The sequence below is a fragment of the Saccostrea cucullata genome, unplaced genomic scaffold (assembly GCF_032062105.1).
Source record: "Saccostrea cucullata isolate Sc308-1 unplaced genomic scaffold, CSIRO_AGI_Scuc_v1 ctg1335, whole genome shotgun sequence".
NCBI classification, from domain to species: domain Eukaryota; kingdom Metazoa; phylum Mollusca; class Bivalvia; order Ostreida; family Ostreidae; genus Saccostrea; species Saccostrea cuccullata.
This window is the reverse complement of record NW_026928438.1, coordinates 117,501-133,659: the sequence shown is the minus strand read 5'-3', so window position 1 is coordinate 133,659 and position 16,159 is coordinate 117,501. Positions and strand designations below refer to the sequence as shown.

The 16,159-nt window shown below is 33.9% G+C and overlaps 1 pseudogene; it reads left to right on the top strand.

Moving 5' to 3' along the window:
• The first annotated feature begins 10,532 nt into the window (after positions 1 to 10,532).
• LOC134277570 (uncharacterized) lies at positions 10,533 to 16,127 on the top strand (annotated as a pseudogene).
• The last annotated feature ends 32 nt before the right edge of the window (positions 16,128 to 16,159 follow it).

Genomic DNA, 16,159 nt, shown 5'->3' with positions numbered 1-16,159 from the left:
AAATTTCAACAAATAATATTTGATGTTGTATGATTGACTTTAAGACACATAGCAAATTTGATAGACATCATATCGGGAATAGTTTACACTATTTCTAAAAAACGTTTGACAGTAATTATGTTCCCCAAACGAAGTTGGGGAACATATTGTTTTTACTCTGTTTCTTATTATTATTATTCTTATTATGTTCCCCAAACGGAGTTTGGGAACATATTGTTTTTACTCTGTTTCTTATTATGTTCCCCAAACGGAGTTTGGGAACATATTGTTTTTTACTCGGTTTCTTATTATTATTATTATTATTATTAAGGTCTTCCGACTTCCTTCGGAAGACCTTACTGTTTTTCTTATGTTTCCTATTATTATTATTTTTCCCTTTTCATAGTACACGAGATTTCTCGGAAACTACAGAACCGATTTCAATGATTTTTTCAGGAATGATGCATTTTAGTAATATCTCCAGACCTTTTTTTCATTTTTTAAAAAATCACTTCCGGTCGCATTTTTTGTCCGATTTTCATTTTTAAAATTGTCATTTTGTCCACGCATCTTCTTGTAAACCACTCAAGACTGAATCACGAAATTTTCAGGGATGGTAAAACATCTCTTTAAGATATGTATTACGTCTTTTAATTTGGCATCCGTCACTTCCGGTCGACACAGGAAGTGATGTTTAATTTCAAGATTTTTTGAAAAATTAAACCGTCGTGAATAAAGGCAAACAGAACTTATGTTTAAATTCACAATCGTCAACAAAAAGCATCGATTTGAAGTACTTCCGGTTTATACCGGAAGTTGACGAAAAATTTAACTTTCTCTCTTGAATCAAAAGAAATAGAAAAAAAAATGGTTTAATTTGAGTTTTTTTCTGGTCTTTCGGCTTTGATGTCAGCCGGAAATGAAGCCTGAATTGTCGAAAGTCGTCAAATAACGTCACTTCCGGTCAAACCGGAAGTAGTCAAAAAAAGGATATTTTGGCCATTTTTGACATGTTTTTGGGTAACAAATGTCACTGGAAGCAAAATACTTAATTTTCCGTCCGTCGACATCACTTCCGGTCAAACTGGAAGTAGCCAAAAAAAGTTTATTTTGAAGGTTTTGATACAAAATTGAAATTATAAAGTCACTGCAGACTACTAAGCTCATTGCTTTCTTTTGTTGACGTTACTTCCGGCACTTCCGGTCAAAACCGGACGGAAGACCTACTCGTTGCTTTGCAACGAGCTTTGCTCTAGTTATTATTATTCTTCTTTGTTCTTCTTATTTCGTCTCCGCTACATTTTTGTCCGCGAGTGTTCTCAGAAACTGTTCACCCAACTGAGCTAAAACCTTTTTAGGGTTAATAGGTGTGTAGTGTAGGTGTGCAACACGAAGGTTATTTTGCGCGCATACGCATGCACGTGCGGGCGCGTGAAATGAGTGAAATGACGGATATACTTTATATAGCCATAACTTTAACATTTTTTGATGAAATATTTTAAAACTCATTTAATAAGGATATATTCATAGTGTAGATAATGTGACACTGTCAAATTAGCACGAACTCACGTGCATGCACGTGCGCTTCGCTCTGATTGGCTGAAACAGAAATCTCAATATCTTTTCTGTTTTTTGACAAAATGCTATGAAATTTAAAATATAGGCATACTTTAGGATGTACTACAATATGATATATAACAATTGTCATGTAAACACGCGCATGCACGTGCGCTGCAATCTGATTGGCTTAAACTTTAAATGGCTATAACTCCCTTGTTTTTCAACGAAACAGTATGGGATTTAGAACATAGACATACATAATGGTCTCCCACAAGGAGGTATGGTCGTCATGCACAGGTATGCACGTGCATGCACGTGTGCTTTGCTGTGATTCGCTGAAACAAAAATCGCAATATCTTTTTTTAATTTTAGACGAAATGCTTTAAAATTTTATACATAATCATGCATTAGGATGTCCTACAATATGATATATAACAGTTGTCATGAAAACATGCGCATACACGTGCGCTGCAATCTGATTGGCTTAAACTTAAAATGGCTATAACTTCCTCGTTTTTCAACCAAACAGGATGGGATTTAGAACATAGACAAACATAACAGACTCCTACAAGAAGATATGGTCGACATGCACATGCACGCACGTGCGTGCACGTGAAATGAGTAAAATTACAAATACACTAGATTAAAACGTATTTTTTAATACTTTTGGATAAAACGCTGTAATTTCTAGTATATAAATAGTGTAGACAAGATGATAATGTCATTACGCACATGCATTCAAATGCGCATGCGTGCAATGCATAAATTTGAATATACTGAATATACTTTTGGGAAAACATTGTTATAGTCTAAAAGGCATAGAGTTCGTCTTATTTAACATGAAGCTTACAGGGAGTAAGGCACCAAATGGGAGTTGGGGAGCGTTTGGGGAACATCTGTAACGGTTCCCGTTACAATTAGCCCTAGTTATGTTCCCCAAACGAAGTTGGGGAACATATTGTTTTTACTCTGTTTCTTATTATTATTATTATTTTTTTTTCTTCTTCTTCCTGGGTACTTTTTTGTTCGGGAGTGATCTTGTAAACTATACATCCGACTTAGGTAAAACCTTTTTAGGGTCAGTAGGCATGTTATGTAGATTTGCGAAACGAAGGTCATTTTGCTCGCACGTGCTTGCAAGAGCGTGCACGTGCAACGCGTGAAATGACCAATATAATAGATATAGCCGTAGCTTTTCTATTTTTGGATGAAATGCTTTGAAACTCATAATGTGATGATATATTAGTAGCATAAACAATATGTCTTGGTCAAAATAGCAAGATCCCATGCGCATGCACGTGCGCTTCGCTCTGATTGGCTTAAACTTAAGTCTCGATATCTTTCTTGTTTTTTGATGAAATCCTTTGAAATTTTGAACATAGCTGTGCATTAGGATATCCTACAACAAGATATATAACAATTTTCATGAAAACACGTGCATGCACGTGCGCTGCAATCTGATTGGCTGAAACTTTAAATAGCTATTACTCCCTTGGTTATCAACCAAACAGGATGAGATTTGGAACATAGATAGATATAATGGACTTCTACTAGAAGGTATGATCACCATGCACATCCATACGCGTGCGTGAACGTACGCTGCAATCTGATTGGCTGAATCTTTAATCAGCTATAACTCCCTTGGTTTTCAACCAAACGGAGTGGGATTTAGAACATAGATAGATGTAATGGACTTCTAAAAGAAGGTATGTCACCATGCTCATGTATGCACGTGCGTGCACGTGAAATGAGTAAAATCAAAAATACAATTGAATGAGCGTATTTTTTAAAACTTTTGGATTAAATACTTGAATATTTAGTATATTAAAGTATAAAGATTGTGTAGACAAGATGATATGGTCATTACGCACATGCATTCACATGCACACGCATGCAATGCTAAAATTTGAATGAACTTGGTACCCTTCTGGGTAAACGTTGTTAAAGTCTCAAATGCATAAAGTTCGTCTTATTTAATGAAGCTTACAGGGAATATGGCACCAAAAGGGAGATGGGGAGCGTTTGGGGAACATCTGTAACGGTCCCCGTTACAATTAGCAGTAGTTATGTTCCCCAAACGAAGTTGGGGAACATATTGTTTTTACTCTGTTTCTTATTATTATTATTCTTATTCTTATTATTATTTTTCTTCCTGGGAAAATTTTGTCCGCGAGTGATCTTGTAAACTACACATCCGACTTAGGTGAAACCTTTTTAGGGTAAGTAGGCATGTTATGTAGATTTGCGGAATCAAGGTCATTTTGCGCACACGTGCTTGCAAGAGCGCGCACGTGCAAAACTTAAAATGACCAATATAAAATGGATATAATCGTAACTTTTCTATTTTGTGACGAAATGTTTTGAAACTTATAATGTAAGGATATATTAGTAGTAAGCACAAGATGACATGGTCAAAATAGCAAGATCGCACGCGCATGCACGTGCGCTTCGCTCTGATTGGCTGAAACTAAAGTCTTAATATCTTTTTTGTTTTTTGATAAAATCATTTGAAATTTTGAACATAGTCATATATTAGGGAGATCTACAGCCTGTATTATAAGATTTATCATGAAAGCATGTGCATGCACATGTGCTTGCAAGAGCTCGCACGTGCATCACGAGAAATGTCCAATATAATTGATACAGATGTAACTATTTAAATTATTGATGAATTGCTTTGAAACTCATATTATAAGTATATATTAGAAGCATAGACAAAATGACATGGTCAAAAAAGTAAGATCTCACGCGCATGCACGTGCGCTTCGCTCTGATTGGCTGAAACTAAAGTCTCAATATCTTTCTTGTTTCTTGTCATAATCCTTTGAAATTTTGAACATAGACCTACATTATGAAGATCTACAGCATGATGTATTAGAATTTTCATAAAGGCATGCGCATGCCCGTGTGCTGCAATCTGATTGGCTGAAACTTTAAATGGCTATATCTCCTTTGTTTTTTGACGAAATGCTTTGAAATTTAAAACATAGTCATGCATTAGGATATCCTATAATATGATATAGAAAAAAAATCATGAAATCACGCGCATGCACATGCGCTGCAATCTGATTGGCTTAAACTTGAAATGGCTAATACTCCCTTGTTTTTCAACCAAACAGGATGGGATTTAGAACATAGATAGATGTAATGGACTTCTACAAGAAGGTATGGTCATCATGCTCATGTATGCACGTGCTTCCACGTGAAATGAGTAAAATCAAAAATACAGTTTAATGCGAGTATTTTTTAATACTTTTGGATTAATTACTTTAATATTTAGTATATTAAAATATTAAGATTGTATAGACAAGATGATATGGTCATTACGCACATGATTCACATGCGCACGCGTGGAATTCTAAAATTTGAATGAACTTGGTACTTTCTCCTGGGTAAATGTTTTTAAAGCCTCAAATGCATAAAGTTTGTCTTATTTAATGAAGCTTACAGGGAATGTGGCACCAAAAGGAAGTTGGGGAGCGTTTGGGGAACATCTGTAACGGTCCCCGTTACAATTAGCACTAGTTATTATGTTCCCCAAACGAAGTTGGGGAACATATTGTTTTTACTCTGTTTCTTATTATTATTTTTCTTCTTCTTCCTGGGTACTTTTTTGTCCGCGAGTGATCTTGTAAACTGTTCACCCGAAGTAGGTAAAACCTTTTTAGGGTTAGTAGACATGTTATGTAGATTTGCGGAATCAAGGTCATTTTGCGCGCACGTGCTTGCAAGAGCGCGCACGTGCAAAACGTAAAATGACCAATATAATAGATATGGCCGTAACTTTTCTATTCTTCGATGAAATGCTTTGAAACTCATAATGTGAGGATATATTAGTAGCATAGACATGACGACATGGTCAAAATAGCAAGATCTCACGCGCATGTACGTGCGCTTCGCTCTGATTGGCTGAAACTAAAGTCTCAATATCTTTTTTGTTTTTTTGATGAAATCCTTTGAAATTTTGAACATAGTCATACACTGTGAAAATCTACAGCATGATATATAACAATTATCATAAAAGCATGCGCATGCACACGTGCTGAAATCTGATTGGCTGAAATTTTAAATGCCAATAACTTTCATGGTTCTCAACAAAACGGGATGAAATTTAGAATATGGTTAGATATGATGGATTGCTACATTATGCTAATATCAGAATTGAATGCAAGGACACGCATGCGTACACATGCACGCGCACAATACACAAAATAACCAATATATTTGAAAAACGGTAACATTTATATTTTTATGATTTTTCTTATTGATTCTCACGACGTAAAGAAATGTTAATGGTTTAGACAACATGCCGTGATCATCTTGCATGTGCATGCACGTGCGTGCGCGTGCATTGAGTTAAATGACATATGGTCGGTATCATTGTAGCTTTAATAACTTTTATATGAAATCCTTTGATACTGAGCATATTTTAAAAATGTCTTACAGAAAAATGGCACAAAGAAGGGATTTGGGGAGCGTTTGGGGAACATCTGTAACGGTCCCCGTTACAATTAAAACTAGTTATTATTTTTTTTCTTATTTCTTCTCCGGTACTTTTTTTGTCCGCGAGTGTTCTCAGAAACTGTTCAACCAACTGAGCTAAAACCTTTTTAGGGTTAATAGGTGTGTAGTGTAGGTGTGCGGAACGAAGGTCATTTTGCGCGCATACGCATGCACGTGCGTGCGCGTGAAATGAGTGAATTGACTGATATATTTAATATGGATGTAACTTCTATATTTTTTGATGAAATGTTTTGAAACTCATTATATAAGGATATATAAGATGTATAGATATGATGACATGGTCATATTTGCATGAACTCACGCACATGCACGTGCGCTTTGCTCTGATTGGCTGAAACAAAAACCTCAATATCTTTTTTGTTTTTCGATGAAATGCTTTGAAATTTATAACATAGTCATACATTAGGATACCCTACAATATGATGTATAAAAATTTTCGTGAAATCACGTGCATGCACGTGCGCTGCAATCTGATTGGCTGAAACTTTAAATGACTATTACTCCCTTGGTTTCCAACCAAACATGATGGGATTTAGAACATAGAAAGACATAAAGGACTCCTACAAGATGGTATGGTCAACATTTACATGCATGCACGTGCGTGCACGTGCGCTTTGCTTTGATTGGCTGAAACAAAAATCTCAATATCTTTTCTGTTTTCTGAGAAAATGCTTTGAAATTTAAAACATAGGCATACTTTAAGAAGTCGTACAACGTGATATATAATAATTGTCATGAAAACACGCGCATGCACGTGCGCTGCAATCTGATTGGCTTAAACTTTAAATGGCTATAACTCCCTTGTTTTTCAACCAAACAAGATGGGATTAAGAACATAGACAGGCATAATGGACTCCCACAAGAAGGTATGGTCATCATGCACGTGCGTGCACGTGCAATGAGTAAAATAGTGTAGACAAGATGATATAGTCATTACGCTCATGCAATGTTGTTTAAATCTTAAATGCATAGATTATGCCTATTTTAATGAAACTTACAGGAATATGGCACGAAAAGGGAGTTGGGGAGCGTTTGAGGAACATCTGTAACGGTTCCCGTTACAATTAGCACTAGTTATTATTATTTTTCTTCCTGGGAAAATTTTGTCCGCGAGTGATCTTGTAAACTACACATCCGACTTAGGTGAAACCTTTTTAGGGTAAGTAGGCATGTGATGTAGATTTGCGGAATCAAGGTCATTTTGAGCGCACGTGCTTGCAAGAGCGCGCACGTGCAAAAGTTAAAATGACCAACATATAATGGATATAACCGTAACTTTTCTATTTTGTGACGAAATGTTTTGAAACTTATCATGTAAGGATATATTAGTAGTATGCACAAGATGACATGGTCAAAATAGCAAGATCTCACGTGCATGCACGTGCGCTTCGCTCTGATTGGCTGAAACTAAAGTCTCAATAACTTTTTTGTTTTTTGATAAAATCATTTGAAATTTTGAACATAGTCATACATTAGGGAGATCTACAGCCTGTAATATAAGATTTATCATGAAAGCATGTGCATGCACACGTGCTTGCAAGAGCTCGCACGTGCAACACGAGAAATGTCCAATATAATTGATACAGACATAACTATTTAAATTATTTATGAAATGCTTTGAAACTCATATTATAGGTATATATTAGAAGCATAGACAAAATGACATGGTAAAAAAAGTAAGATCTCACGCGCATGCACGTGCGCTTCGCTCTGATTGGCTGAAACTAAAGTCTCAATATCTTTCTTGTTTCTTGTCATAATCCTTTGAAATTTTGAACATAGACCTACATTGTGAAGATCTACAGCATAATTTATAAGATGTTTCATGAAAGCATGCCTATGCCCGCGTGCTGCAATCTGATTGGCTGAAAATTTAAGTGGCTATATCTCCTCAATCTCTACCCAGAGTTGTCGTTCGCTTCGCTACAACACCTCTGTCAACGTCTAAATGCCAAGATTCTTGGCAAAACTTACTTTCACCTATTGCATAATAAATTATGAATGTAAAACTTCTATATTCTTCTTTAACATGTTAGATAAAAGTTTATATATGAGAATTAAAATCAGATATCGCTTTTTCACAATATCCTATAAGGGATTATTTCTCGGCAGGATATTACGAACGTGGAAAATTTAAAATGCATTGCCGATAAATATAGTTTTTATAGACAAACAACTTGCAGCATTAACATATATATAGAAATGTAAATGTGTTATTCTTCTTGTGGACAATTTTAAACAACATTTGAAAAAGAAATCACGTCCCCCCGCTTCCGTACTACTTTTTAGATGTTGACAGAGGTATAAGTGGAACGATAACTCTGGGTAGAGATTGATATCTCCTTTGTTTTTCGACGAAATGTTTTGAAATTTAAAACATAGTCATGCATTAGGATATCCTACAATAGGATATAGAAAAAAAAATCATAAGATCACGCGCATGCACGTGTGCTGCAATCTGATTGGCTGAAACTTTAAATGGCTATATCTCCTTTGTTTTTAACAAAATGTTTTGAAATTTAAAACATAATCATGCATTAGGATATCCTACAATATGATATAGAAAAAAAAATCATGAAAACACGCGCATGCACGTGTGCTGCAATCTGATTGGCTTACACTTGAAATGGCTATAACTCCCTTGTTTTTCAACCAAACAGGATGGGATTTAGAATATAGATAGATATAAGGGACTCCTACAAGAAGGTATGGCCATCATGCACGTGCACGCATGTGCGTGCATTTGGAACGGGTGAAATGAAAAATACACTTGAAAGAGTGATTTTTCATACTTTTGGACTGATTGCTTTAATATATTATATATTAAAATATGTAGATAGTGTAGACAAGATGATATTATCATAACGCACATGCATTCACATGCGCACGGGTGCAAGGCAAAAATTTGAATATAATTGGTATCCTTCTGAGAAAACGTTGTTAAAGTAAAAAATGCATAGAGTTTGTCTTATCTTATGAAGCTTACAGGGAATATGGCACCAAAAGGGAGTTGGGGAGCGTTTGGGGAACATCTGTAACGGTTCCCGTTACAATTAGCACTAGTTAAGCTTGGTACTCTTAGGTCACCCTGTATTTTGAAAAATGCGTGAAAACGACAGCGTGTACAAAAGTCTTAACAATTATTTTAAAATATCAGTAATTGTAGTAATCCACGTTTGTGTTATATTCAAACAGATATTGGAACATGAATCTATTGCTTAAAACCATTAAAACAAAATTAACCATAAGATGTACTTGATAAAAACGGCGAAGGTCTGTCAAGAGCAAAGGTATGCAAAAGCACAAAAACAGATTTATATGCAATTTTCTTAAATATTAGTTGTATTATTGTTCTAATTCGTATTCGTGGAGACAGTTTAATATCTGGAGGTGTCTAGAAAGCAGTTTTTTGCAAAGAAATCGAAAGGAATATCAGAGAAAGGACTCAGAATCAGGAATCCACTACATTGAATTTCTTCATGACAGCGTTTAAACCCGCATGCCCTAAAGAGTAAAGGGGTTTACGGGATAAACAGAAAGTTAATGTTTTTTCACATTAACACTATTTGCCAGATCTTTGACCTTTTGACTTGTTTCTATTTCCAAACTTCAATAAAACACCTTTCAGAAGGGAAAAACAAGTGCAGGAAATCATTTGATCTGCCATTTTCCAGTGTCCTAAGGGTCATACCCAAAAATGAGTTCTAAAAACAATCAGAAATTGGATAAAAAATGTTACGGACATGTTTTTGAATTAAAATAGATTAATAAGTAAAATCATGAAGACTTAATCATTGAAAAGCGTCGTTTGCTTCTTTCAGAGCCCCAATGACATTATTTATTGAACGCCCCTCGTATACTTTAAAGTTAGTAGTCATGTCATTAGAATTGTTTTTATCAAAAATCACATAACGTGATAATTCACTCTTGCAAGATTGCATGTTACAGATAGTTTTGATTTTTTTTTATTGCAAAACTTTAATGTAACACTTACTTTCAGCATTAAAACTCTCAGATCGTTATACAGTGTACATTAATATAGCAAATTATCCCCTCATGCTTATTGAACTTTGAATAAAAATTAGAAACTGATTCAATATTTTTTTTTTAAAAGAAGGAATGCATATAAATAACTTTAACTCTAGATATTTTAAGAATAATTATCATTAATTATATGTTTTTAAGAGAAAAATCGCCTGCATGTAAGACGAACTTAAAAATTGAAATTTTTACTCGGACCTGTCCCATTATTGTTAATGGGCGCCCTGTCGCGGACAATTTCTTTTGCTTTTTTACGGATGGAGGAGCCCGGTAATTACCTGCTGACCCTACTGTGAAGTGTTAACCTCAACAGAAAGAGAGAATAAATCCAGAATCTAAACTTCCTTGTTGACAACAGAAAATCAAAATGGGGATCGTGCGACATTTATCTGCGTCCGTATTAGTTTTATTGTCTATAAAGCTTCCTTATGGAGGTATGAATTTTTTAAAAGATTATTTAGAATTCTTTCAATGTAAGCATGAAAAAAGAAAATTTCATTTGGGAAGAATTAGATTTGTGGTGGTAGACAGACACTGTTTATAAGGTTTAAGGGGATACCTTGCTAACCCCTGATGTTATGAATTAGAATTCACGGAGCAAATTAAGGGTTTAAGATGAGATCTTAAAAGTTTTTCATGATTTTTTTTTTAAATTCAAATTATAATGAAGATTTGCTCATATACGAACGATTATGTACTTGGGCAGGGGAATACAGTTCAAGAGAGTTCATGCAAATTAACTAATACAAGAAAAATCCAACTCACATACTTACCGATTTTTAAGTTTCTATTTTTGAAGAAAAAATATTGTTTTGTGCATGGGGATAGAATTGCAAGGAGAAATGTAAATATTGTAGTTTTAATTTTTACATTTTGTGGAAGATATGAATATTTGGGTCTATTCATAGTAAATAATAAAAAAAACTATAAATATAAATTACATTTTACCTTTGCAACAATATATACATGTACATCCCAAATCGGGGCATTTTTGTTGAAAGACCCTGTATATTTCCATAATACGAGGTAAAAAAAAGCAAATTTTAAAGAGAATAAGCATATCCTAAATTTATCACCATATGTTTTATTATTCATAAAAAAAAAGAATTTGAACAGATATTGGCAGTATGTAAGCTGTTTGGATCTTAACGTTCACTACTCAGTATTTATTTTATAAAGACTTTGAAATATCCTAATTATATAATCAAGAGATGCATTAATTTAAGACATCAAGCTTCCCTCTTCCCCATTTTTTCTTTTTGAATATTTTCGTAAAATCACGATATCATACATGTAATATTGATCTAGCAATTCATTGAGGACCATTTTTATTTGCATTTTGTTTTCGTTTCAGAAAGCACATTGTGTGACACAGACGCAATGGAAAGTGAGTTTGTTTGATTTTTATATCAACAAAGAGCCTTTTGATAGAAAAAATATTTCCTTAAAAGAATGTCGCATTAGAGGAATATAGTCTGTTTGCTTGTCTGTGTGTGTATATGGCCCCGGTCAGACTAGAATGTATACAATTAACTATTGCAGGAAAACATCTGTAGACATATAAGGACATATCTAAAAAGAATCAATGCTTTTTTGAAATTGAATATTCCATTTCTATGGGACTAGACATATAGAACTCTAAAAAATGTTGTTCTTTATTAAGCCTGTTTCACGATATTGCCTCAAGTCTTAATTAAGAGTATGAGTTAACAGTGCAATAAACTGTTGAGTTTAATTTTATTAAAAAAGATTTTGTCGTTAGCGTCTATGAAATTTGAAGATAAGGAAGAATAGAGTAAAGCTCAAAAGTGTATAGCAACTATTAACTGGGAGTGATGCAAAAACGTACCTCCACAAACACTAGAAGTGAGATTTGGTGCCATGAAGCAGTAAGCATTCCCTATTAATAGTCACACCCGGCGTGACTCTGAGTGAGAAAATTACCTAATATGTACTTTTAAAGGGTTATTTGGCATTTTTAAAGCGAAGGAAAAAACTGGTTGCTTGAACAATATCTAAAAATTCTATGATTTGCGATATCCGTGCCTTTATTTTGGTTTCATTTGCTTTATGCTCAATTTGTCAACAGAATGTTTTGTTAACATGTACTTGATGAATATAGGACTCACTCACAGGGATTGTGACTGGATAACAGGGGATACTAACTCTTATAGGCACCTGGGGCTCGTAACATAAAGCTTGCTAAGTTTTTGACTTAAGTAGGGTCGTAAGTACGGTTTAGGCACAATCTTAGGACCTGCCTAAGTACTACTTAAGTATGTCTTAAACCGTAACATAAAGCGAACTAAGCTATATCCTAGCTAAGTCAGACTTATGTTAAAAATATTTCCTATGAGTCAACCTATAGTTTTTGATTTTATATAGATATATTGCTAAAAGTGATTCAGTAAGGGTTTTAATAAATTACATATTAAAGTTGACGTCCTTACCTATCGGTTTAAGTTATGTTAGATTAGATTTTGTATTAAAATTATAAGTATGTTATAAACTATTCGGAATGTTTGAAAACAAATACCGCACGGTCAGAAAGTGACGATTTGTGGTTTATTGTAAATGTTCACGACAAATGTTTTATCACCTGACATGTTTTCAGTTTACCTTTTGTAACTCTTTTGTTTTGATAAGTGTTCACTTACCCTGTTATTATCGCAGACAAGAAAAGATAATCGACCGCCTATTCACTTGAAATTTAAACTCTAAAAAGTTCAATACATATTGAATCCCCGCTATGTATAAGGCCATGCATGTCAGAAGCAAAAAATGCAGAAGTTTTATGATATACTCATTTACAATTTAATCAAGGATACAAAAAAAATCGGAATACAATGTATTCTTTCGTATGTCTCCACTTATCAGCAATTTTTTTTCTCTCTCTCTAGAAATGTAGTAAGCCCTGTCTAAATCCGTGCTTGTCGCGTTCTACATTTATTCTCATTGGAATCAGTGATCAGCCCCCCCCCCCCCCTCCCTCCCCCCCAACGAAAAAATAAAATTCTTAAAACAGCGTCAAATAGAGATAATTATTTTTCTTTAATGCATAATATGAATATAGGAATGTTTTTACATCGAAAGTCAACATTAAATAATTCTAAATATATGTACAAGAAAGTTAGGATATACTTAAGTCACCTCTACCGGCCGCCTAAGTTTTGCTAAGATTGCCAAATCTTAGTACGCTTCTAGTTACGGTCTTAAGTTTTAGACTGTACTTAAGTCCTATTTAAGCAAGTCCTTAAACTTAAGTAGCCTTTATGTTACGACCCCCAGGTCCCACCTTTTCGGAATTCGTGTTTATATATACTCTGTTTGCAGATTTGTATTGTTGGTGGGGGTTTTAGATTGGTCTTTGTTATAACGTAACATTTTTATGGTCAAAAATCCACATATCGACTTTCCTTGACCTTTTCAAACGCATATAAAACTTTTTAAAACAAAGTTAAGTCTGATGTGAATATCATGACCACTTTACTATTTACATACAAGTATAATCGTGTATAATAGATTTATTGTAAGACCAATATCCAAATTGGTATCATGAAAAAGCTCGTGTCTCTATATATTTTTGAAAAGTGGCATCACTTTAACAATGCATCGTAGAATACTTGAAAGATTTCCAACACTAACATTGTATATTCAAATTTATTCTCGTTGTCTTGATGATGGACCATTAGTATGATGGAGAATCTTGTATAGACTGAATTTTAAATCGGATAATCAGATAAATCAAAGTGCTTATAGAGAAGATGAAACCTTGTTTGTTTGTTTTTATTTCAACATAAATCAGTTCACAAAGGGTTAGATAGAATTCTAACTAACAAGGGTATATACATTCTATTCCATAGACAACAAAAGCATTCATTAATCATAATATGTTAATCAGTCAATCAATTTTCTCTGCATTTAACTCATATATATTCTTTTAATTCTTTTAATCATTATGATTGTTTTTAAAAGGTTTATCCATGTGTTCACAAGGGCTAGTGAGGGGGAGTTTCGTTCTCATCAACGTCAAATCTTACAACCAAGCCATGACATGCAACTGTACATTTAGGATAGAATAGAACGGATTCATTACAATAGCAACAGGCCGTGTACCAGAGATTGAAGAATGTACAAGTCAGGTTGTTCTGAATTACCAGACCGGAAAAGTGATTCAGTGTTCTAAAGGGCCTACACAATTTATTAGTGCTAAAAATGGCTCAACGGGAACAATATCCTTCACCTCTTGGGAAAACAGCCATGGCAATACGAAGTACTCACTCCAGTTTTGTGGTATATATTAAATTGTATAGTACATTTATAGAAATGCATGTATGTGCCTGTAATTTTACAACAAACTATATTTACAAAAGCAGCAATACAAATTCCTCTCAAAATATTATACTTTATGAAGTTTGTTTTGAAAAAAGAATCAATTAATGTTTTATCTATGCAATTTATTCTACAGATAATGAGAGTACAGTGTTTTGTCTTTCGTTTTTATCTTGAAAATATCTGATATCTGATTCTGTATCTGACACTCTCAAGATCATCCTTCTTTCAAAAATATTCAACTAGGTGCCAAAATTTACTTTGTCTGTTACGACGGAGAACAAATCATAGGAACACGGGTATCTTCCACCACAGACATTGAAACCCCATTGATAACTACAACTGAATCAAGCAAAGAAGCGCGTAAGTGTAAATATTTATCATGTTTATGGTAATATGTGAAAGAAAATTACTAAATGCTCCTTATTTGAAAAAATTAACAATAGAAATATGAATTGTTCACTTAATGTATAAACTTCAATGTAATACATGTATAAGTTAACACCATCCTTTTTATGATGCTTATTTTCTGTTAATAATAAGCAGTTGTTGTCACGTATCTTGTATATTGTTAATACTCTATATATACTCTATAAATGACATATTTCACTTCTACATGATGTTATTTGTTTTTGCCTGCTCATACAATGTAGCAAAAAAAATATGCTCAGTCGTTTGGCAGGAGAACTAAGGAACATAAATATATAGAATATATATATAGAATCTCGAGTACCATTAATTGGAATGAGAGAATAATTTGAACTTGACCTTTTTAACTTTGATCCTTATGATTTCAGACAGAGGAGATGATACCAAAGATTGGGTTATTGCTGCAGCTGTCCTTGTTCCTGTAGTTCTTATTGCTATAATCATCTCAACAGTCATTTGTGTAAAACGGACTAGAAGGTAAATGATTATAAAAGCTGAAAGTAATCTGTTAATGAGTCTCATCAAGGAAATAAGACACTTATATAGTAAATAGTTTCCATTACATACATATAGTAATTCCATATTTCTAGTGCTCTACCAAAATAATCCATTAAATGCACATTACGTACAGTTTTAACATTTATCATACTGGAACATGTATACTAGTACACTTCCTATGATAATGGAAATGAGCTAAATGAAAATCAATGTTTCTTTTTTCTATAATTTCTCACAAATGTCCTCCTTCAATTTACGTAATACATGTGTTTGCATTGGACGAAGGAAAAACAGAGTAGTCATCCTTGATATTGGTCCAATCTGAACAATTACCACAAGAATAAACCTCATAAAATAAAAACTAAGTCACAAGAGCTTTAATACTGTTCGTTATCTACTTATATTTCGATCATAATCCAGTTATGTCACTATTAAATGTGACAGTTATACTACTTGATTTTATTTTCAGATCCGATTCTAAGAAATCAACCATTTTAAGTACGGCTTTGCCATCAATTGACAAACGTATTGAGGAATCGACAAAATCACAAGAAGGCAGCAGAAAGTGCAACAATTCAAATCAAGATCCCATTTACAATACTATAGAGGATGAAGATGGCTACCTTAAATACCCATCAATAAAACGAAATGGGAGTATGAGATACTCTAGAAACCCTCAACCACATGAAAACGAACAAGAAACAACTGAAGAAGAATGGGACAATGTGAACAATGGCTATTTAGAAGTGTTTCATTGAAACGATATGTTTCATTCGTACATTGAATTAAAAGTGAA